The sequence below is a fragment of the Vigna angularis genome, chromosome 9 (genome assembly GCF_016808095.1).
Source record: "Vigna angularis cultivar LongXiaoDou No.4 chromosome 9, ASM1680809v1, whole genome shotgun sequence".
Taxonomy (NCBI): Eukaryota; Viridiplantae; Streptophyta; class Magnoliopsida; order Fabales; family Fabaceae; genus Vigna; species Vigna angularis.
This window is the reverse complement of record NC_068978.1, coordinates 15,522,903-15,547,803: the sequence shown is the minus strand read 5'-3', so window position 1 is coordinate 15,547,803 and position 24,901 is coordinate 15,522,903.

The window sequence follows — 24,901 nt, the reverse complement described above, 5'->3', positions numbered from 1 at the left end:
CGATTCGGTTAAACTTTGATGAGTCAATATTTTCTTCACTTCGCTTAGTTTATTGTATTAGAATTAATCAGGGAATTGTGCTTAATTGTCCAGTATTTTCCTATTTTTCTGAATTGTGCCTAATTCGATCAAAAATTCTTATTTTAATTAATTTGAATTATCTGAGACTAATATTTTGCATTATAAATTGTAGGGAAAACTCTGAAAATATTTTAGGACATTTTGGAGAAATTTCATTTGCACACTGTGATAATTACTTGGAAAGAGCTGCACTGTGTTGATTTAATTTGTGTGTTGAAATGGAAAATTTGATTTGAAACTACCACCTACTTCACGGCCAAGAAGTTCCAAGAAGTGCTCAAATTTATTTGTAGTGTTATTAAGGGAAAGGAACCACACTTATTGAAAATTCACGTTGAGAAGATATTCCCTTTTCATTTCACGGTTATATGGTCTAGGAACGTTACAAAATTCAGCAAAACATTTAAGTTGAAAGAGGAGCCACTACATTCCAAGTAGCTCACGGTTTTGGGCATTGAAGAAGCAAATTCACGGTTCTATTTGCAAACGAATGTGAATGGGAGACAACATATTATGGAGGGGACCATGTTCCATTGTTGGGAGAAGTGTTATGTTATTTTGTTAATTTGCACGTAGAAGAATCCATTCAGCAAACATCACATGTTTTGATAGAATTAGGGGTCCACCATTTGGCTCATATTCACGGTCGGGAGGAACTCCAAAATGCAGCTAAATTTGTTGAAGTGTAAAAAGCACACGGTCCCATACTTTTGTAAATCCATTATTCCTAGAATAAAAATGGGAGCCACCAATTATGGAAGGTCACGGCTTTGTTGGGTGAAATCTGACCCACCTTGTCACTCATTTTCATTCCAAAAGAGACAAGCATGGCTTACTAAGGAGCTCACGGTTTTGAGGAATGGCAGCAGCTAACATCCAAGAAGCTGGAGTGGTGTCACGACCTTGGTTTTGGAAAAAAAAGGAAGCAACTATTAAAGAGGACCATTCAGTTGGAACTTGTTGGAACAACTGCAACATGATTGAAGAAGAAGCAAACCATGAAGGAGTAGCTACCGAGAAGAAGAAGAATTATATCCAGCTGCACCGTCCAGAAGTAACTCCATAACAGCAGCCTTGATGAGTCACGGTCCAACAAGCATTCTGTTCAGTAGCTATGGAGTTTTCACGGTCTTCATTCCAGCAGCTGCAGCAATCGGTCCAGCATAATAGCTTGGGAAAGTTCTCAGTCACACAACAAAGTAATCCAGCAGCTTCATGGTATTCCAGCAACCACCCAGACCAAGGAGAAGAGACAAGCTGGACGTTGTGGAAGTAGCAGCAAGCTTGGATGCATTGTGAGCTGATTCACGTCCAAAGAAGAAGTTCAGCGTTGAAGAGAAGCAAGCTGGAAGAGGAGTCTTCACGGACAGCAGCAGCCATAAGGAGATAGAACAATTTAATTTTCAACAAGAGAAGGGCTGGATTGAAGAAGGAAACGGTGCTGGCTGGATGTGTGAGGATTTCACGTCATACTACATTCAAGATGAAGGAGGCTAGCATCACAAAGATGGGTTTATTTATCTTGCTGTCCAGCCACATGATAAAAGGTGCATGTGCAGATTTTCAACTCTCTTCCACTCCACACAAGCTTGAGAAGCTCACGGTTCAGCAGCAAGGAGTGCGGTTCAGCAGCAAGGAGTGCAGTTCCAACGTCCAAGTCCAGCAGCTACCTTCACACGTCTAGAAGAAAAAGAAGAGCACAAAGAAGATGGTGTCATGACTGAAGAGGAGGCCACGGTTGAAGCAAAATTCAGAAGAGGAAGAAGAGTGCAAACAAATTGAAGAAGAAGACAAGTGAGGGCCCTCACCCTGTTTTCTCACGGGAAGGCAAGGAAAAGATGCTCACGGCCCTATTTTCTCACGGGAGTTAGTCTGAGTTTTGGGCTATAAATGAAGCAGCATAGAAGGAAAAATTCATTAGATTTTAGGAGTAGGAATTAGGAAGCAATTTACGTTCTGTGCTTTCATTTTTCTCCTCCCCTTTGGGGAGGTTTTTGGATTTGTTTTCCAATTTCAGTTGAATCTTAAATTTCAGTGTGTTCTTCATTAATTGTTGTTAAATTTTATCTGTAATTTACTTTTGGTTTAAAACTCTGTTTGCACGTTTAAATCTTTGATCAATTCACTGTCATTTTCTAAATTAATGTAACTTTCTGCTTAATTCACTTTCATCTCAGTTTCATGGTTTATTTCCAATTGCACATTTTAAACTTTGTCAAAAGTTTATTGTTTTTTTATTTACCGTTTTTGTTTTTACCGTTTCTGAATTTTACTGTTTCGTTTTTACCGTTTGATTTTATCGTCGTTAAAATTTATTTCAGTGTTTTTAAATTGAGTTGTGTTTAAATTCCAGTTTTAAATTTTATTTACCGCATAAAACTTTTACAAAACCCCCCCCACTACGTGTTTGATCTGAAACTGAACCATAAATTGGTCCTCGAGAGACGACCTAGGAGTCAAATCCTAGTCTATACTGCATTCTTAATTGCACATCAAATTTATATGACCGCGACAGTCGTATCACACTTGCCGAGGGTTAACACTTACAATAGCTTTACACTCTTCCTTAGGGTGAGCCTCAATATTAGCCCCAAAACTCTTGTCAGACATATCTTCCAACTTCTTAGCCATTTGACCAACCTGTATCTCCAAATTTCTAATTGTAGCTTCAGTGCTTTTATGGTTGTAAATAGTCACCTGAATAAATTGTTGAAGAATATCTTCAAGTTTTGATGATTTCTCATTCAATGCAGATACTTGTTGCCATATTGATTGTTGCTGCTGTGGTCTATTGAATTGTTCTGCTTGTCCATTCTGACCTTAACCCATGCTTGGGTGAGGTTTCCACCCTTGGTTGTAGTTCCCTTGGCGGTATTGAAATTGATTGGCATTAAAATTGACATCTTCTAAGGCCTCCACTAGCAAAGCACATTGACCATTGATATGGTCACCACCACATAGTTCACAAAGTTTTTGTTGAACATGTGCAACATTCTTTAGCTCCTTTGGCAATTGAGAAAGTGTTTTGTCAAATTCTCCAACTATTGAGTTATAATTTTGTTCTGCACAAGCAAGGCATCATTTGATTGCAATTGTAAAACTCCCTTCTGTTGAATTGGAGCTCCTATCTCATTATGCATCTCATTATCATTAGTAGCCATGTTGTCAATCAATTTAGTGGCTTCCTCTGGAGTCTTGCATTTAATATTACCTCCAGTTGAGGCATCTAGCATCAACTTGGTTTGTGAACCAACACCTCAAAGGAAAAGAAGGACTACTGTTCCTTCGTCAAAGCCATGAGTAGGTATATTTCTCAACAAGCTCTTGTACCTATCCCATGCTTGACCTAGCGTCTCCTCCATGCCTTGTCTAAAAGAAGAAATCTCTTGCTTCCCTTTGTTGATTTTGGACTGCGGGAAGTACTTGATTAAGAACTTTGAAACCACAACTTCCCATTCAGTAAAGCTATCCTCCGGGAAAGAATTCAACTATAGCCTTGAATTGCCTCCCAATGAGAAAGGAAATAAGCTAAGCTTTATTGCATCATTCGGCACACCATTGATCTTCACAGTGTTGCAAATCTTGTTGAATGTGGTTAGATGCTCATATGGACTTTCATGTGATAGCCCATTAAATTGGTTGCTCTTTACCAATTGTATCAACGCCGGTTTCACCTCCATGTTTGCAGCATTGACCCTTGGCCTAGCAATGCTATTAAAGTGATGAGGGCCAACAACTGTGGTATAATCCGCCACGTCTAACATTGTTCTCTTTGGCCATATCTTCCGTATGCTGGTTGGATCTTTGTGGTGAGGGTTGTAGAAGTGTTTCCGGAGAAGGAAATAATTCTCTAGAAGTTCGGATCCTCCTTCTCCTTCTACTTTCGTCCAATCCTTCAAGAAGAGGTTCTGAAATTTTGTTGCTCCTAGTTCGAATTGTATCATGCATACACAAGAAAACAAGACCCTAGAAACAATTTTTAGCACAAAAAGATAGAAAAGATAAACTAAAACGATAACAAGATAAAAAGATAAAAACAAAAAGATAGAAAGATAAAACAAAAAGATAGAAAGATAAAAAGATAAAAAGATAAACAAAAAGATAAAAAGATAGAAAGATAAAACAAAAAGATAAAAAAAATAAAAAAAGATAAAAAATCAAGTCAAAGTTAATCAATAATCACACAAATAGAATAGTTAAACCACGAGTCCCCAGCAATGGCGCCAAAAACTTGTTAACCCTCGGCAAGTGTACTGAATCGTATCAAGTAATAATAAAATGGTAAGACCAAGTATCGTTTCCCAAAGGACTCACGACCTAAACAATTATGTGATTTATTGATTAAATTAGACTTGTAAACGAAAACATTGTTGTTGAATTACGAAAAATAACCATGAATGCAAAGTTTTGATCGATGGAATAGAAAGATGGAAAAACGGTTGATATAGAATATGAATGATTATGTTGTTGGGGTTTCCAATTTATCCTATCCACTCTTATGTATTCAAGAATTCATCTTTCTTCATTAATGTTAATGCCAATTGCTAATTTACCTTAAACCCGATGTCTCGGTGAAGAAAGCCTACTCCTAATCACTAGTTTACAATGTCTTGTCTCCCTAGTAATTATTCATGCATTACATTCGCACAAAAGCTTAAAGGCAACCAATCCTCCTATCCTTATGTCTAGGAAATATTTCTCTTGGGAGAATTTCTTCAGTTCTAGATTTACTTATATGTGTCCATACAAATAACATCAATGATCATGCAATTGAATGAGTTAAACAAAGCATGCATAGTGTATAGAAGAAAAACCCTAACAATTAATGAAAGAAAGCATATAAAATATAGAACTAATTCAATACATGAGAGTTTCAAGGATTACATCGGTTCCCCAACAACAATGAAGGTTTAGTTCACGATAGACATGGTGAAACTAGATGAAAAACAATGAAAGAATGAAAGATAGAACCCTAGAAGTTGAAGAATAGAGCTTGAGCATAAAAAATCCTCCTTCAATGGGTGAAGAAAGTGCGATTTCGCCCCTTTCTGTGCAAAGATACTAACATTAATTCGACTAAAACCTTATATAGTTTCCTAAGGATTACAAAAAATAGGCCCAAGCCCAAATTAATGGCGATCAGCGGCACTTTTACCGCTCAGCGGTAAGTGCGGGTCTTCAGAATTGACACTCAGCTGTAGTTTTGGCCCTCAGCGGTGACTGCAGCTCTTCTTTTAAGCACTTTCACTTCCTTTCTTGAGTCCAGCTCCTTACTACTTCAACTTCTTTCATCTAATTCATCTTAATTCCTACAAAACAAGGAAAACCAAGCATAAAACCGATCCAACTCTCTTATTTCCAAAAGATAAGCAAAAACATGATTCCAAGCTAGTTTCTAAGTCATAAAGGTTGTTTTTTATGTGAAAATTAAGTATAAAAATAACAGTTTTTCAATTGTTATCACAATCCCAAACTTAGAACTTTGCTTGTCCTCAAGCAAACAAGATGTAACTCAATCTTCCACCAATCCAAACAATGATTCACCACATTCAAAACTCTTTCTTTCAAGACAAGTAATTACTCAAATCAACTCATCACAAGGAATTTAGTCAAGATGCACACATGCTTTGGTGTTCACATAATCACATAATATCCAACAAATGCTATTCTCATGAATGATCAATTAACTAAGCATAGATGTAATCATGTGCTCATGGAATCTTTCCTTACCAGATAAAGTGTTTCACTCAAACACACAAGTGCATAAGAGGTCACTCATTCACTGTACTATCACTTGTCACATGAATGAACTTGGCCTTTTATTTAACCACAATCAAACACACTCACAAGAAAGTATCATCGCAAGGGCTTTTCTATGGCTTATAATGTGGCTGGCCTAACAAGAAAATTGGTCTTTCCAGATCACAAAATCCTTGAGTTAAGTGAATCATCTAAACACAACCATTCTTCCTTCTTCCCAACTTTCTTTTGCATTGAGCCTTCCTTTTTCTTTCTTTTCTTTTTCTTTTCTTTTACTTTTCACATGCTTAGCTCAATGCTTTTCATATTCCCCTTTTCTTAAACCACCCAACAACCCCAAACTTGAACATTTATCAATACCACAAAATATCTTCAACTTAAGTCAAGGTAAAACTTTTCAAAAAGGGTTTTCTATCATGTTCAAGGCTAAGTGTTCAAAGGATAGAACACATTTTTCTCTCTTTAATTAGGCTAAAACCATGCATTTGGCTAATAAAGGGTTACCAACAAATGACCTTGATCATATGACACATACAAGCAAGTGATTCAACCATAGAAACTTGGGCAAAGTCATTCATGCTTTCAATGTAATAACACTCAATCATAACTCTAGATTTCAAAACCTCACACATAAGCTTATCCAATCATTCCATATACACATCATGCTTAGCATCATAATCATAATTACAACATCATGCATCTGTTCTCATGGCTTGTGAACAACCACCTGTATATCATCATATAGTGCACAATCTCAACATCAATCAATATCTAAGCATCATCAAGAAATACTCATCATGCATAAAGAACAAGCAAACCATCATAGCAGATAAACTTTCACACTGAGTACATCACAACCTATTCTAAAAACAGAAGCAAATAAGTTCAACAATACAAAACAAAAGATATAAAAAACCTGCTCTAGAGGTGATACCATCCATCAGTAGATGCTATCTCAGCTCCTCATCAACCCATGTTGTCATATGAATATTCCTCCTCTTCGTCATCTTCAGCATCTTCAAACTCATCATCATCATCCTCATCACCATCCATAGCTGGAGCTTCAGCTGCTCCAACTCCGCTGGCCTATGCTCGATCCTCTGGCCATGCCACCACATTGTTGAGCTCATCCATGGTCCACCGATGTCCTGGGGGTGTATCATACATCCCAATGATCATCTCTGCTGTGGCCACCTGCCCTATGTGGATGGACTGCATCCTAGCATCTATAAGAGACATATACATGTCCCTCATCTGAAATGGCTCTGCCTCATGAGGCTTTGCAGGTGCTTGGCCCTGTGGTGGTCCTCTCCCTCCACGAGGATGGCGTGGTGGTACTGACTGAGCTGCCTCATCACCGTCACAATACTGTCTATAATAGGCCTCATTAATAGCTTTTCTAGGCCTCTCAAATGGCGGTGTAGAGATATTCACCCCGGCTAGCTCACATAAGTGTGTAATCAAATAGGGATGTCCCAAAGGTGTCTTGTTGTTCATAGTGTTGGCACACACCTGTATCTCATTAGCTATGACCTGTCTAATGTTAATGCTCATCCCTCTAAGCACACAGTACAAAAGAAGTGCCCTGCTAACAATAATATCTGAGACATGTGAGCATGGCTGAATGTTGGCATGAGAAAATGCCATCCAATACTTTGCTAGAGGAGTCAGATCAACTCTCCTGATGTTCACAACTGCACCATTCCTGTTTCTCTGAAAGTACCCTCTAGGCACACATAACACACTATCCAAATCACCAAAGTGTGCTCCTTCTTCCATATTTAGAGCAAACTGACACTGCTCACCAGCCCATTTTGTATTTAAAAACCTGTTAATGGAATCAGGGTCATACCGAATGACGTGTCCTCTAACATAGCTCAAGTAATCCTCAACAGGATGATCACCCAACCTCCTTGCGTTGTTGTAGAATTCGTCCACCACTAATATGTTAGCTGGTGCAGGATAAGTGGCTAGCCTCCCCCAGTTCCTGTTCTCCAATTGCTCTCCAAACTGTGGAGCAAAATCAGGTATCAGTCCAACCTTCCTTTCCATTAATAGCCTCCTATCTTGGACAACATTGAAGTGGCGTTCATGCTTGCAGGAAAGGAACTTGCTGGCATAGGAGCATTTTGGTTCCTTATCCTTCCTCTTGGATCCTATAGTTTTGATTCTCTTGCCCGATGAGGAGGCCATCCCTCCATCAAACACAATTCACAAAACCACAAGAAACATCATTAAGCATTAGTAAACCACAAACAACTCCCTAAAACCATTCCTATCACCGCTGAGGGAAATCAAAACCCCTCAGCGCAACCTGTGCATCAAAACCAACAAGCAAAAGAAGCAAAAAAAAACATTCTGCCAGAATCACGCTGAAGGAAATTTCTGCTGAGCGACGATTTTGCACATTTTGCAAAATTCCCTAAAAATGTTATAATCTCCACCCAAATGCAATCATCCTAGTTCCAAACCCAAATCAAGTAGTTTAATCGGTCCAAACAACAATTAATTCATCTAATCATGCATAAAAATCAAAATCCCTCAAGAATCATGCTTAGACAACCATGTTCATACCAATTCATGCTTTCAACAACCCTAGAATGTAAAATTCTTATACTTACTTGGGTGGAGATGCTAGATGAGTGAAGAATGCTCTAAGAATGTGAAGAAATCATCCCCCAACAACAATGCTCTCACCAAACCCCAAACTTGGATGGAAATTTTATGCAAAAGTGAGTGGAATAAAGTTTTTGTGAAGAGGGAAGAAAGGAAAAATGAAGAGAACTCTTGGGAGAGTACTTGAGAGTGTGTGAGAAGAGTGAGATATGAAAGTGCCTACCAAAACGCGCCCTAGGGTATAACAAAGGCCTAATGGGCGAAATCCCGCTGAGCCCAATTAAAACAAAACAGTCCACCCAATCTACAGCGGTTGCGCTCAGCGGTCATTACTGCTGAGCGGCATTTGCGGCACCAAGTCTCGTTCTTCCTAGCTTGCCCTAGGTGTCCTTTACCAAAGCCTCTCACTACCCCAATGCATTTTGTTTCTTACATCACTCAAACATTCAATCCCTATAATGCAATTAAATCAGAATCAAAACAAACAAACAAAGATAAAGTCAATCAACTGGGTTGCCTCCTAGGTAACGCTTGTTTAACGTCACGAGCCTGACCCAAAATCCTCCAACACCCTTCAGTAGGTGCAAATCTTTCTTACCAACACCCATCAGTAGGTGTATACCCTTTTCATCAACACTCATTAATAAGTGTCTGATAACATATACTCAGTCACCTAGCATCCATCAGTAGATGTTATACCATAAAGTCTCAAAACAACATAAATCAATGTCCCAAACTTTATAAAATTACATAACCAAAATAACAAAATCAAAGAAATTAATGTTCTCAAATCACTGGGATGCCTCCCAGTAAGCGCTCTTTTAATGTCATTAGCTTGACCCAATAAAGCTCAAGTTTTATCTTCAATGTTGGTGATAACTTTCTTTCATCACACCAATTCATCAACTGCTTCCAGTCCACCTTTTTTACTCTTCTTGAATATGGAGCCTCAATGTCAATCACTCCATTCTCTTTAAAATCTTTCACAACCCACAACTTGTTCTAGAATCTTATAGGTGTGCCAAGTTTGAATTGTGCCTCCATCAAGTCATCATTGTCAGAGCGGCAGATGATTTTGTCCTGGTTTGGATCTTACCAATCCTACATCCAGTCGCTTATCTCAAATCAAGATAAATAGTTCACTACTCACAAAACAATTACAAATTACAATCACAAAGAAACAATTTGTAAAAGTTTAGAAACCACCTCTCTTGTTACCCTAAGAGATGAAAGTCACTTCCCTTGTAATCCACAAGGGATGAACACCTCCTTTGAATCTTCACAAAGGATGAACACCTCCTCTGAATGCTTCACGAAGGATTATAGGCTTTTAACTCAACAACAGCAACAACACTCAATCACACTCCCTGTGAAAGTTCTGGCTCTATCCCAAGACGCCAAGTTCTCAAAGCCACAACACAAGGGTTCAACAAACCCTAGAACACTTATCACCGCACACTGCAGATAAGATTTTCCGAAATACACTTATTTCGTATTTTCGTATTTCATATATTAGAATGAGAGTCCCAATCTAATTTATAGAGTCTCACTCAAGGATACCTCCAAAAATCCGTTGTCAACTAATTAACGTGTGATAATCAATTATCCAATTATGGTAATTAATTATGCATTTAATGAATGTAGAACGGTAAAAAAACTTGCTTAAAAATTCTCATAATTGCTCAGTATAATCAATTATGGCAAGTCATAATTGATTACGGATAATCGATTATTATAAAATGAGGTTTTCTGATTTAAAATAAATTTTAACGCAACCTAAGACAAACAATACATAGAATCAATTATAAACCACATCTTATACATAAATCTACTAAATCATAACAGCTTTAATATAAAAACAAGTCTTCATGAAGATCTTCCCACAATAAGAGCACTTGAGACTTGACTTTGAGACATCGTCAAAATTTCTGCTCTTTAGCTTTATGCTATCAATCATGAATCTTTCTTCCTTTGCGATCTTTTTCTTCTACCCTAACCTGTGACAAGAAACAATTTTTACCTTTGATGACCAGCTTTGCAGCTTTAGAACTAGTCAAGTGTGCATCTTTACATGCAGCTTTATGACTAGCCTCCTTCTCTTGAATCTGCTGCTCCACTTCAAAGACATTAAAGATTACCTTTTCTCCTCGGTCTTGAAGCACTATCATCCCATCATCCACATTGATGATTACCTTTGCCGTTTTCATAAACGGTCTTCCAAGAATAATTGGGATCTTCTCATCCTCGTTCATCTCCATCACCATAAAATCTACCAGGAACTTTAGTTTGTCTAAGCAAAGGACCACATCTTCCGCCACACCATAAGGTTTCTTGGAAGATCCATCCGCCATTAGCAAAGTCACCTTTGTTGGTTTGACTTCAAGATCACCAGTTCTTTTGAGCAGAGATAAAGGCATCAAATTAATGCTTGACCCAAAATGAATTAGGACTTTCCTTATATTCTCCTTCTCAGTGACGCAAGGAATAGTAAAACTTCCTGGATCTTTCACTTTTGGGGGAAGTGGCTTCTTTTCAATAACACTGCAATCTCCCTTTTCATCTAGATATCTCTTCTTTGTGGAGAATTGCTTCATGTGCTTTGCATAAGCTGGAATTTGTTGCAGTGCTTCATTCAAAGGTATAATAATCTCTAATTGCCTGAAGATATCTTTAAAGCGCCCATATTGTCTCTCTTTATCAATCTTTTCACTCCCCTTAGGATATGGAAGAATATTTTCATTTTTCTCAATTTTTTTCTCTCCCTTCTTCTTGTCTGTCTATTTTCTCTCATCCTCACCTATTATCTCTTCTTCTCTTTCCACTCTCTCTTTTCTCTCGTCTTTTTCTTCTTTTGTTTCTAACTCAACTCTCTCTATTTTCTCATCCAGCCTCTCAACATATGCACTTACTGATAATAGTTGAAAAACTGTTATTTTTATACTTAAATTTGATATAAAAAACAACCTTTATGACTTAGAAACTAGATTGGAATCATGCTTTTGCTTATGTTTTTGAAATAAGAGAGTTGGATGGGTTTTATGCTTGGTTTCCCTTGTTTTTACAAGTGTTAAGATGAATTGAATGGAATAAGTGAAGTAGCCATAAGCTGGAGTCCGAAAAGGAAGAAAAAATGCATAAAAGAAGAGCCGCAATGACCGCTTAGCGGAAATTACTGCTGAGCGGCACTCTGAAGACCCGCAGTAACTGTTGAGGGGCAAAACTGTAGCTGAGCGTCAAATAGAAGAATCGCACTTACCGCTGAGCAAAATTACCGCTGAGCGACATTTTAATGGGCCTTGGGCAACTTTTCTGTAATCTTTAAGAGTCTAAATAAGGTTTTAGTCGACCTAGGGTTAGTATCTTTTGGCAGAACGAAGCAAAATCACACTTTCTTCACCCCTTGGAGGAGGATTTTGGATGCTCAAGCTCCATTCTCCAAATTCTATGGTTCTATCTTTCATTCTTTCATTGTTTTTCATCTAGTTTCACTATGATTATGGTGAACTAAACCTTCATTGTTGTTGGGGAATCAATGTAATCCTTTGAAACTCTCATGTATTGAATTGGTTCTTTAATTCATATGCTTTCTTTCATTAATTATTAGGGTTTTTCTTCTATACTCTATGCATGCTTTGTTTAACTCATTTAATTGCATGATCATTGATTTTATTTGTATGGACACATATAGATAGATCTAGACATGAAGAAATTCTCCCAATAGTAATATTGCCTAGACATAGGAATAGGAGGATTGATTGCCTTTAAGCTTCTGTGCAAATGTAATGCATGAATAATTGCTAGGGAGACAAGACATTGTAAACTAGTGATTAGGAGTAGGCTTTCTTCACCAAGACATTGGGTTTAGTGTAAATTAGAAAGTGGCATTAAAATTAATGAAGAAGATGAATTCTTGAATACACGAGAGTGGATAGGATGAATTGAAAACCCCCAACAACATCATCATCACATATTTCAATCATGTTTTGCTTCTTTTGATCCAATTGATGAATACATGCATTCATATTTACTTTTCGACAATTGCATTCAAACTACAAGAATTTGTTTTACAAGTCTTATTTATTCAACAAATCACATAACTGTTTAGGCTGTGAGTCCTTTGGGAAACGATACTTGGTCTTACCATTTATTATTACTTGATACGATTCGGTTACACTTGTCGAGGGATAACTAGTTTGTTGTTGAAGACGGGGTGGTGGTGGTTATTGTTGAGGACGTGCTTCATTATGGTGTTGAGGAGGAGAGGAGAATTTTTGTGAACCCATCTATTGTAAGCGTTTTTGGTCAATCCAAAGGAGTCTATCACTGTGTGCCCTATTCTCATATGCCTATTATGTGGGACAGGTATTTCATCATCCAATTCAATTTGAAAATGTTGTAGGATCTCGGCGACCAAAAATGGATATGGTAAAGGAGCATCTAGGCTCAAAGCCTTCTTCATCCTATGTCGGATGAGATGGCTCTAGTTTATCTGCTTTGCCGTCATTATAATCCACATTAAGAGTATATCTTCCTCGGTAGCCTAAGCAAAGTTAGAAACACGTGGAAACAAAACATGACATATAACATAATGTAATATTCTAGCCTCAGCTGTCATAGAGCCGGCTAGAATTCTACTCGTACGAGGTTTGTATGGCAAACAAATCAAGTCTCTTGCTACGTTCATACTGTATTGATCCTCCCATTCCTCAACTAATTTAACTTCAAAGTTCAAGCCAACAAAGGGGAGGTTGGCTATGGAAGGTAATAGGCTGGGTTTGATAATCATTTTCACATTTTTTACCTCAGTCTTAATGGTTCCATTATCAAAAAATTTGAGGTTGCTATAAAAGACACATACTAAATCAGGGTAGTAGTCTACAACATCACAAACAAAATTATCCAAGCCTAGATTTCTCAGCATGTGGAAAAATTCAAAATTATGATTGATGAAATATTGTTCATCTAGGTATTTTGGGTCAATGACGTGACGGTCACTGAAAAGTGAGAAATACCTTTCCGATGGTGTAGGGGTCGAAAATTGAAGATTTTGGTGTGCTGGAGTCGGTGAAAGTGGTCGTTTCAATCGATGAATGTTGACGGCGGCGACGTTCCGCAACTGTAGAAGATGAGCCCCTAACCCTTTGCCTCTTTGAAGATTCCGCCAATTGAGATTCCAATCGGTCGAAATTGAAGAGAATTGAAAGGAGAACGAGAAAATGTTGTTTAGAAGTGAAAAGAGTAGAAAAAGGTGGGATTTTGGAGGTTTGGGCGGTGCTCTAATGGTGGAGAGTCATTGTTGTTCGAGCGGGAAGGGTGGGTATTCGTAAGGAGAGAGAAAAAGTTGAATTTATAGGGTAGGGTTTCGCGAGTAGTTGATTACAAGGTTTCTGTAATCGATTACTAGAGGCTCTGGTAATCGATTACAAAATACCTGTAATCGATTTCCAGGACCTTTTGGTTTAAAAATACATTTGTTTGTTATTTTGGTTTTAGTTTAATTCATTATACAATATAATTTATGTATATATTTTTAATTTTTTGTATGATCTATAATAGAAATTAAAATTTTTGTATACAAATATTAGTTTCAGAATTTTAATTTAAATTTATATTTAGTATTGACATATAGAATAATAAAAAATAAAGATAACACTAATTAGAAATATAATAAAAGGATAACTTCATTTAAAACTTCAAAATTATTACAAAACATAAAAAAATATTATTATAGTCATCCAAGTTCTAGTCTTAAAGAGTTGTCAACATTTTCAAACAATATAAAGAGTGTTAAACAATAGAAATTATTATCAAATTGGATATATGAATCTTCTTCATGTTTGTCCGTGTTCGTCTTTGTAAGTCCAATCTTTCAGATCTGCGTAGTGCTCAGCTTGAGTTGGAGGATGAATATTTATTGTTTGGACGAAAAGTTCAATATACTGAGACATGTTTGGACGTTTCACAGAGCTGTCAATAGTTTGTGTTTTTTGCCAACGTCCAATAATCTATGCACTGTCATTATCATATTTTATGGAAGTTGTATCATGAATAAGGTGGTTGTTACGTACCTTTATTGAACGACGATAATCAATATAGCTGACAACTTTTCTGTCTCCACACTGGACAATTTCACTTATTTGACTTTGAAGTTCATTGAATGATATATTGTGATTGATTGAGGTGTAGACTTTTGCATCTGATCGGAATTCGAGCCCATACCCAAACCGACTTTTTAGGTTGAAATTACTCAAACTTTGAGTTTTAGGTACTTGTTTGCTTTTGAGTAGTTTCCTACCTTCACTTGACTACTTTAGACTTATTAGATATTAACATTAGTTAAAATTACTCTACTTTAGGTGAATTGCCAATTTCTCACCTTTTTAGTAGACTTTTTTAGGTTCTAACTACTCAAAATTTGAGTTTTAGGTACTTGTTTGCTTTTGAGTAGTTTCCTAGTGTCATTTCACTACTTTAGACTTGTTAGGATATTAACATTAGTTATTGTTAGTCTACTTTAGGTGAATTGCCTCTTTCTCACCCTTTTAGTAGACTTTTTTAGGTCCTACACACTCAAACTTTAAGTGTGAGGTAATTTTTTGCTTTTGACAAGTTTCCTAGCTTCATTCCACTAGTTTAGACTTGTTAGGATGTTAACATTAGTTAAAATTAGTCTATTTTAGGTCAATTTTCAATTTCTCTCCCTTTAAGTATTCTTTTTTGGGTTCTAACAACTCAAACTTTGAGTTTTAGATAATTCTTTGCTTTTGACTCCTTTCGTAGCTTCATTACACTAATTTAGACTTGTTAGGATGTTAACATTACTTAAAATTGGACTTTAGAAGAATCGCCACTTGTCACCTAGCTCACAAGATAAGAACTCATAATAGAGAAAACACTTTTACTTTCTAAACTTTGATTAACCACTAACGCCACCCAAGAGGTAAGCTATGGAATGCCATTCTAGGACAAGCAAAGGAGGGGTGGCTCCCCATTTGAGATACGACACACTCAAAATATGAACTTACATACTTTTATTATTTAAGTTGTCAAAGTGAGTACACGAGCTTTCCATATGTAGAGGATGTGGTGGAATGGGATTAGACAAACACTTCCCTTCCTTAACCCTCTAATTTGCTAACACAAAAATAATTTCCATAAAAGTCTCTATTTTAAAAAAATAGAAACAATTATAAAAGTCTAATATAGGCCCAATACAAAAAATAAATTCCATTCTATTCTCAAGTCTTCTACTTGGTTTTTAACTCATGCACTTATCGCAAGTTGGGAGCAGTTGCATTTCATATCTAAGTAGAAGTGCCACTATATGGTTTAATAGATGGAACAAGAAGAACCAAAACTGGATTGGAGCTACTTTAAGGAATGTTCTTATGTACAATTTGTACCACTTATAAATGGTCACACTAGGCAATATAAAGTAGACACGTTTTGGGAAAGATTATTAACATCATTTTGGGCATCTACACTTCAATTTTGAGTAATAATCCCTAGGGAGTACTTTCCAAAACTATGTCTTTTTCTATAGGCACCACTCTGCTCTCCAAGAAAGTGTCCACTTCTGGCTAGCGCTATTTAAGGCAACAACCTCTACACTCAAAAGTGGATTTCTTTGAATGTTTTATTTTTGTCCTTGTTAAGATCATGGTGATATCACTAGTACAAAAACAGCGTATAATGTCACGCGTTCAACGTCGTAACACTCAAAATTCAACGTTAAAAATGACTAGTGGCATTTTCGTAAATAAATTGATTCGCACCACGTCAATTACTAAAGTAGTGCACCTTCTAAAATGTATTAACGTCAAACAAGAAGCATATTGAAGTAATCTAAAATGTATTAACGTCAAATAAGGCCAAGATCGACCTAAAACAATGATCTTAGAATCACATAACGTCATCTTAAGAAACATCTGACGTTCAATTTAAAATAAAAATATAACGAAATATTGGTTTGCTTCCCACAGTATTATTCCTACCCACATTTCACGTCAACCATGACAAATATTCGACGTTTTATATCCCAGCATGAAGCCAAAGAGTAAATCCCTTTTTTATTCTTTATTTTTTTTCTCTTATAAACCAAACAGAACATCACACACTTTATGGGGTCGACGTTTAAAACAATATAGAACGTTGAACAAGTTGGGGTTGGACGTGATGATCGTAATCACATAACGTCCCAAAGGAAACAGACAACATCCAATACAAAATAAATAAATACTAAATATTGATTTAATTAATATGACGTCAACCGTAACAAAAGAAGGACATTGTATATTACAGCTAGCAGTTATTTGTTTATTTTTCCTTTAAATCAACCCATTAAATGTCAGTTTTAAACTGGCTTAGACTATTTGTTATTTAGTTCCTTTTTTATCATTTTTTCTTTTTCTTTTAAACCAACCACAAAACGTCGAATTCTTCTTCGTGTTCAACGTTGTATTTTCCATAAATTATGTTTTTAATTTTTTCTTCTAAACCAAACGAAAAAACGTCTTTGTACTCGTGGCTTCGACGTTTTATTATGCGAAGTCAAATTATGTGGGTATTTGGCTTTGACATGTCGTACTCGCATATAACATCAAAGCTCAACATCCCATAACAGAACAGAGAACCACTCCAATTCCTTTCACGTCGAAGCCCCCTAAAGTTAGACGTTCTATGGGAATTTAAAAAGGAAAAAGAAACAAAAGAGCGACCTTTGCCTTGGATAACCGAATAATACGTATGATACCCCAGGAATCTGACGTTTAGTGTTGGATTTAAATAAAAAAGAATTAAACCAAAAAGACACTTTGGAAGTCTGAAGAATTAAACCAAAAGAATTAAACTTTGGAAGTCTGAAGAAATTAAACCAAAAAAATCCTTCTACATTTTAACAATCCCGTGGATCTTTTCGTCGTTTGATTTTCATATTTTTTGCTATGTTTTGTGTTATGATGTTTTTCCTTTGTTACGATTCCATTTATGAACCTACGTAATAATGGATTTCTTTTAGAAATCCTTCAAATAATTTTACGGCGAATACTGAAGGAAAATGACGTCCCTATGTATTTCCCGAATAACATGGACGTCGAGTGGTGTCAATATTGACGTGCATCTCTTCCTTTTATCGTAGCATTTATCATGCCCTGCCAACAGTATTTTCCCATATACCTGGACGTCGAGTGGTGTCAGTATATGACGTGGATCTCTTCCTTTCTAACACAACATTTATCAAGTCCAACCAACTGTGTTTTCCCATATAAAGTTGGACGTTCTATTTGAATTTAAAAAGGATAAATAAAAAAAGGGAGCGACCTTTGGGTTTAAAGGAAAAAGAAATAAAAAGGGAGTAATCTGGCTGACAATAATACGTCGAAGTCTGAAAAATGACGTTAACCTCTTCGTTTCATAACTTTTCTATTAAGATTATGTCGACTAGCTTTACTAATCAACGTACTATTGCAAAAAGAGTGCAATGGTTTATTCAATGTAATGATGTAACATTAAAAATTTCAATTACAATCATACAAGTGATTTAATCAATTTAAACAATTCAATCACCATTCACTAATGTTATGGCCAAAAGAGAATTTTATTAATATTCAAAAGATGATTACAACCAGCAAAACAAAAGATGGCTTAAGAAGCCACTGATTACAAAATTAAAATCAAACAACAAAAATCCATATTCTTGTGCTGTAGAATTATTGTTGATCCCTTTCTAGTTGTTCACATCACCTTCCTTTCCATTTTGTCGATGATTTTTCAATCCTTAGAGTCTTTTGTCAATGACTATGTCAAATTTCAATTTACTTGAGCCCCAAGAATCTTTTTAGCGATTTTGACATACAAAAGATGATTACAACCAGCAAAAGAAAAGATGGCTTAAGAAGCCACTGATTACAAAATTAAAATCAAACAACGAAAATCCACATTCTTCTGTTGCAGTCAGCTGTCAATTTAGTTGAGCCCCAAGAATCTTTTTAGTGATTCTGACATACAAAAGATGATTACAACCAACAAAAAAAAAGATGGCTTAAGAAGCCACTGATTACAAAATTAAAATCAAAGAATGAAAATCCATATTCTTCTGTTGCAGTCAGCTTTCAATTTACTTGAGCCCCAAGAATCTTTTTAGCGATTCTGACATACAATCTATTTTCACCGGATACCATTTAGCCCACTCATCTTCTTCAGCTTTTGTCAAATCTGCTTTGTTTGCACTCCAAGATTCAAAGATGGGATAAACTTGTTGATGACCATCCAAACCTTTATATTAACCCGCTTGACTGTGGAACAAAATGTTTCATCACTCATCTTTAAGTTGGAGTAGAACACCCTCACCAGTTTCAGATAGTTGTGAGAAACCACAGTTTTAATCTCCCTTAAAGTAAAAAGCTTCCGTCAAATGTCTTCATCACTAATCCAACCTGTAGGATTAGCATTCGTTGTAATCCGGGCAACCTTCCATTTTCTTCTTGATGATGATGAAGAAGTCATTTCTGATCAGATTCAGGAACGTCTTTCACATTTCTAGGGTTTGTAACTCTTCAGTTTAGTAAACACTGAGTGCGTTTTCAATCTTATATATCCCAGTAAAATAATTTCAGCAACGATAAATTTCTAAAGCGTTCGACGTTTAATTATGCGATTGAAGTTGAACTGTGACAATATAAGGATTGAATTGATGGGCGACGAATTTCTAAAGCGTTCGGCATTTTATTATTGATGGGCACTGAAGTAGTTGGGTACATTAGTGGCTCCCAACATTTTCTTCAAATACAGTTTCGAATCCTTTGGAACTACCCTTTGAAAACCTACACTATAGAGCATCCGTAACCAAATTCATGTTAACTTTTTCCTTAGGGTTTCCATTAGTTCCTCTACTAAATGAAGACATTTCTTTGTTAACGATGAAGGCATGGTGGAAATTCTGAGGAAAATGTTAACACTTATGAATTTCAAAAACATTCTCCATTATTTTTCTATTTTTTTTATTTAATTCCTATGTTTTTTTATGTAGTTTCTTGTTCATGTAAAAGCCGTCATATAGTTTGATTAAATCTATCATGTATCATTGTCAGAAAAAAAAATTCTTAAACCCTTCCTGTAAATGTCTAAATCATGTTCTCAAATGGCTTCTTCATCTTCATGGCATGGAAACAAGGTTGCACACCTTGTAAGAAATGCTAGTCCAAATGGGTGGATGAGTGATGACGAAGAACGATACAAATTTGGATGTTATAGAAAACTCTTCAAGGTGGTCCCTCATAAGTTCTTGGATGTGGAATTATTCATAAGGGATCTTTCAAGAATGGCTTGTAGATGTTGGTCTTCAAAAATTTGTAGAAATGATCGGTGACTGCTATCCTTACCTGGTACACATCTTCTACCACAATCTGAAGGTTGTCGATGGTGTTATATGCTCTTGGGAGAAAGGTGTTGATATTAAAATTGATGACGAAATATGGCTATCTTTTACTGGTCTCAAAGCAGAAGGCTTCATGTCTCATGAAAAAAATTCTAAACTCAACCAATGGACCAACAAGAAGAAAATTATAAGGAATGTCTGAGAAGTCTAACAAGGCTAAAGGTATACAAGTCGTATCTACTTGATGGTTTGAAAATGGAAGAAAAAATGTGTGCTTTTGTACTTGGGTAATACTACCTGGAAGATGTTTACGTGATCGTCTAACTACTACAGATTTATTTTTGGTTCATGCCATTAAAACCCGGATACCAACCAACTCGGTTGTTGTCATGAGTGAGCACATGATTGAAATTGCAAGTACTCATGGACTTATTTTTCCATATGGTGTTTTTATCATCCGTGTATTGAAGCATCATCAAGTTGATCTTACTGGTGAAAAAAAATTGGTGCACCGAATCAAATGAAATAGGAAAAGCAACATTGAGACATAATGGTTTAAAGAAAACAAAAGATGGCTGGGTGTTCAATGATGTTGACGAAACTCCTTCTACCTTCACTCCACAGACTGAGTTTGAAAGATTTGTTGTGGATCAATTTCAAAGGCTTTCAACAAGAATTGCAAAGGTTGAAAAATCTCTGATCATGATTCACAAGAAATCAGATGAAGAAAATGCTCTCATAACTCCCTTAGCAAGTGAATCTGATGATCAAGATGAAACAACAGAAGATGAGTCTATGGAGACACCTGACTTAGATTCGAAACAAAAGTCCATTTTAGTTTATTTCTCTGAAATTAATGTAATATTTTAATATATTTTAGTATATTTTTGTATGTTTGAACTCTGTTTGAAATTTTAATATATACTTTTTGTGGTTATATTTTCGTATTATTCATTTGTTTAATGTTATTATGGGTTTTTTTTTTTAAATCCTAGAAGTTTTATTACGTCGAATTCTTAAAAACGTCGACGTTTTAAAAGTTAAAAATAGGAAAAAATGAATGTTATGTCGCATATTGTAAAAGCCGACGTCAAAGATCAAGTCCATTTCTATAAATACACTTGCGGATCCTTGATCTAGTCCTCCACTTATAAACTTTAGTCGTAACTTATCATTCTGATATCATATTTTTTATGTTTCCTCATAGTTCTTCCTACGTCATCACAAAAGTTAGTGTGACGCATGGAAGATCTATAGAAAACATAAGAAATAAGTTAACAATTTGGATTTCATTTCAAGTAGTACAATTTCACTCATATTCATAACGATTACAATCAGATTAGAAGCAAAACAGACACAGAACAGAAACACAAAACCAACTTGAACTAAAATTCTAAGCCTTTATTCTAATTCAGAATATTTCCATTGAATCCTCCTCACTAGACTCGTCACTTGAATCTTCAGTTGGAGAATAATTTTTATTCTTTTTCTCATGTAGAGCGTCTATCTTCTGTTCGAGTCTCCTGAATTTTTCAATAACAAATCTTTCAAAATTGGTTTCAAGGACGAAGTTGGTGCGGTCTTCATTTAGTGCAAGTGTGCTTCCAGAACTTTGAATCATATTCTCTTCATCCTTGAAGCACCATCCCTTTGTGGTCTTCACAAGGCCAATGGAAGTTAAGGTATTTCGATTTATAACATTTAAGAAGTTATAAGAGCATTTCTTTTCACCACTAACATCCACACCTTGAAGGGTCAGGATTTTGCTGATAAACACAACATATGGTAGATGTCGTGCATGTTTGGTTCCTGCATCAATCATATGATCTTTTATTACATCCACCCAATTGGTAGGAACATCATTCTTGATGGCATACAACAGAAAAACATCTTCAGTTGTCATTCTGTCTTGTATAGGTCTAGTAGGTAAAATCACCCAAGCAAGAATGTGTGTTGTTATCTTTTCTTCTTTATTCAGTCCCTCATGCACATATAATCTTTCAATTGTGTATCTCCTAGGAAACCTTAACCAGTTACTGTACATGTCCTTTTTCTTCAGCCATCTGTTTGTTTCTGAGTACCGTAAGTGAGAGAATAACCCTTCGGCTTTTAGTCTTGCAACTTGAAACCAGACATCATTGTCAATGTGAACATTTACTCCTTTTACTCGAGAATGAAGGACACCATCTATGTTTCTCATATTGTTGTAGAAGAACCTTACTAAGTCAGGGTACCAATCACCCTTCATCTGGACAAGTGTAGAGAGACCTTGAGTTTCAATCCATTCCTGGAAGTGAAATTCCTCTTTTTCAAATAAGTCGAGGTTCAAATATTTGTGAGGAACCATATGTTTAAACTTCGTCCACCTCATAAACTCTAGACGAGTCTCCTCATCACTGATGCACCTAGAGAGATAAGCATTTCTTGCAGCCACAACAGCCTTTCCTCTATCTCTTAAAGGATGTGATGAAGAAGCCATTTCAATTTGGATACCAGATAATTTTCCTCAGTATTAGGGTTTAGTATCTTAAGTCACTCGTGCAATATAAAACAACGTACATAAGATTTTCAAATTCAGTGTACATGTGCAACGTCACGCGTTCAACGTAAAATAACATAACAACCAATGTTAACAATAACTGGTGGCATTGTTGTGAATAAATTCATTCAATCCACGTCGAGTGGTATCAATACTGGATGTGGATCTCTTCGTTTCAAATATTACGTAGTGTGTTCGTATGAAAGTAATTTACTGTTTACGCTATTTAGCGCGGAAGGATTTGCGAGAGGAAGTGGTGTTCGCTTGCGGTGATTTGCAAAGATAGAAAAGCGAGGATTTGCGAGATTTCACCGTTTCGACCATCTCGCTGTTTTGAGAAGATTTACGCTGATTTTGGCGTAAAAGACTTATATGCCCTGTACTATTACGATTAATTCCAATACCATATACAATATTAACGTTTTATTCGATTCTTAAGATTAATAATTGATTCCTCCACATCTAAAAGCACAACATAAAAAAGCCATGCACTATGCTTTCACGCGTAAAAATTATTGTTGCTGCCCATATGATTTTCCAGTTTGCGCTAATTTCTATGCATTTCTGGCTTTTGCAGCCCATTGCATTATAAGTAGTTGGCGAGATTATCTACTTGACACAACCATTCACTAGAAAGGAGATATTCCTGGAAAAAGAGGATTGAATTTGAAAACAAAGGTCGACCATCAACACCATTAATAATAAGTTTGGTCTGTGTATTAACTGATGCGTGTGTTTACATAGAGACGCAAAGTTTGAGCAGTTTACAGCTTTCTAGTGTGAGAACTGTGTGTGTGTGCTGAAGTATTGTGTTGAGAGTGAGTAGTTGTGGAGTTGAGGTAATATTTCTTTCGATTGTAATTAATATTTCTAGAGTTGAGGTAGTATTGTGTTTAGAGAGAGTGAGCAACTTTCCACAGTGAGCACCGTACATTATATCGTGTAATTATGCTTAGTATCTTGTATGAACGTCAAATGCCATCCGAATTCGACGTTCAAACATCATTCAGTAAAAAAGTAAAAAAATCTCTGGAATACTGATAAATTGTTTCTGACGAAAATGTCAAAGATCTATGAGGCTTGGACGTTAAAGTGAGAGTTTAAAAGAAAAGAGAAAAAATAACAAAAAATGGGGCGAACTTGGGCTTTTGGTTGAAGATTAAAACGTCATATACTAGCCAAATTTGATGTAACATTCTGTTCACACAATTAATGGTCTCAACCACTCCAATGCCCTTCACGTCGATAATCAAGTATACCCATTGAAAACCTATCCTACATAAAGGCATGGGGGAAAAACAGAGGAAGACCCTTTGAAAACCTATCCTACATAACTTCGGTAATCAAATTCATGTTAACTTTTTTCTTGTGTTTTCCTTCTTTTCCTTTACTAAACGACGGCATTTCTTTGTTAACCATGAAGGCATGGGGGAAAACACAGGAAAAAGTTAACACTTATGAATTTCAAGTAGACCCTTTCAAAACCTATATCCTACATTACTTCCGCAACCAAATTGATGTTAACTTTTTCCTTTGTTTTTTTTTACTTCCTGGTTTTGGTTATAATGTCTTGCATCATCGTTGGTCTTCATTTTAAATGTTGTGTTTTGTAAAAGGATAAGAACGTCGTTGATCCCAAAAAGAGACGTCAATCTTCAGGCCTTTGCCTCAATGCACTCAATATTCAACGGCAACTTTATAAATTTAACTTATCTTGGAGTTGTTTCCACCATAAGAAATCAAATAGCTCTGAAATCTAATGGTAGAAGACAACTCCAAGACAATTTAAAAAATGATTCAACATTGTTGAATGATGAAGTTGAACATCTTCTTTATATAATTATTTTAGATCATAAAAATGTTTCAACATTAAACATATTGTGAACCATTATTCTTTTTCCTAAGCGTTTCCCTTTCAGTAAGATAACTTAATCATTTTTGTACTATAAAAAACAATTTGTTGACTTGAATTTCAAAGGCCACCTTCATATGAACTGAGACCTGAATGCGGCACTTTGAAATTCAAGTGAGCAAATTGCAATTAGAGGAACAGAAATGCTTCGAAATCTAAGGAAAAGAAAACACAAACGATATAGAAACCATAAATCCTAATATGTTCAATAGAGAAACAGGAGGGCAGGGATCAAGGGAAATTTAAGCTATATTTATAGATGAAATGATGACGTCAGACTGTCTAAGAAACAGACGTACATTATATCATGAATAATGCTTAGCAACTGCCACAGTCCATCATCTATAGCCACGTCACAGCCTAGACGCGATTGACGTTCAAACATCATTCAATGGAAAGTAATACATCTCTTCTAATTCAGATAAGAATTATTTGACGCCCAACCCCCAACAAAAGACGTTAAAAACATCGTTGGAAATAGCACACCATTAGTGTCCCACTACTCCATAGAGTCGGACGTGCTACTGAATGATTAAAAATTAAAAATAATAAAATATTAAAAATTAGATGATTCGCGGACGAAAATTAAATAATTATAAAAGCATTACATCGTGTATTT